Source organism: Crocuta crocuta, unplaced genomic scaffold (genome assembly GCF_008692635.1).
Source record: "Crocuta crocuta isolate KB4526 unplaced genomic scaffold, BGI_CrCroc_1.0 scaffold166, whole genome shotgun sequence".
NCBI classification, from domain to species: domain Eukaryota; kingdom Metazoa; phylum Chordata; class Mammalia; order Carnivora; family Hyaenidae; genus Crocuta; species Crocuta crocuta.
Genome location: NW_027531018.1, coordinates 4,832,219 through 4,833,454, shown reverse-complemented (window position 1 = coordinate 4,833,454; position 1,236 = coordinate 4,832,219). Strand labels below are relative to the sequence as shown.

The following is a 1,236-nucleotide window of genomic DNA, read 5'->3' as shown; positions in this document are numbered from 1 at the left end:
TTGGCTTATGGCTTTTACATATTCGTTTCCATATAGGTTACTTTCCTCTTGCCATAATTTTTCCTACTGTTTATCATTTGGAAATTACTTGAGGGTGCTATTTAATAGCTGGTTTCTCTTATAATCTCATTGAGTACTTTTCTTTGGTACAGTATTTTAACAGGATTGCCTTACAGATTGTGTGAGATAATCAATATGAAGAGAACTTTACAAATCATAATTTTCAGGAAGATGGTGCTGAAAATGAAGAAGGAAGCCCCTGCTCCTCCCAAAGCTGAAGCCAAAGCAAAGCCTTTGAAGGCCAAGAAAGCAGCATTGAAAGGCATCCACAGTCATAAATAAAGAAAGATACACATGTCACCTACAGTCTGATGGACCAAGACACTGTGTCTCCTAAGGTAGCCCAAATATCTTCAAAAGAGAGCTCCCAGGAGAAACAAGCTTGAACACTATGCCATTATCAAGTTCCCCCTGACTACTGAGTCAGCCATGAAGAAAATAGAAGACAACACATTCGTGTTTATTGTGGATGTCAAGGCCAACAAGTACCAGAGTAAACAGTATGTGAGAAGCTCTATGACATTGACATGGCCAAGGTCAACAGTCTGGTCAGGCCTGATGGAGAAAAGAAGGCGTAAGTTCAACTGGCTCCTGACTATGATGCTTTGGATGTTGCCAATAAAATTTGGATCATCTAAACTGAGTCCAGGTGGCTAAATCTAAACATCAATTTTTTCACCATAATAAAAAGAAAAAAGATTATAAAGTTGGGGCACCTTCGTGGCTCAGTTGGTTATGCAAATAATGATACATTTAAATTATTTTTTAAATTTTTTACTCTCCTTATTTAAGTTTAGCTATTATCACTGTAGACAAATTATTGAGCAATGATAATAAATAATAGTAAAGTTCTCATAGGAATGGATGAAGTATTATTTCATCATTAAGCCTGATATTGTCTATGATGATTTGAGATGTTCTTTATTATATTAGTGAAGTGATAATTATCCAATATGTATAAAAACCCATTTGTTTTGCCCATAATTTGTAGCCTGATATATCAAGATCTCAAATTTAGACTCCTCTTCACCTTAAGACACACTTTAATAAAATTGGCTTTTGATATTTCCACGTGGATATCTTAAAAATATTCCAAATTCACTATTTCTCAGGCATCTCAAAATCAACTTGTCTAGAACTTAATGTGTCCTCTCCCTCTTCCCACTCCCTACTTTC

The 1,236-nt window shown here is 35.4% G+C and overlaps 1 pseudogene; it reads left to right on the top strand.

The window, feature by feature from the left end:
• Window positions 1–231: 231 nt before the first annotated feature.
• On the top strand, window positions 232–698 carry LOC144237279 (large ribosomal subunit protein uL23 pseudogene; annotated as a pseudogene).
• The last annotated feature ends 538 nt before the right edge of the window (window positions 699–1,236 follow it).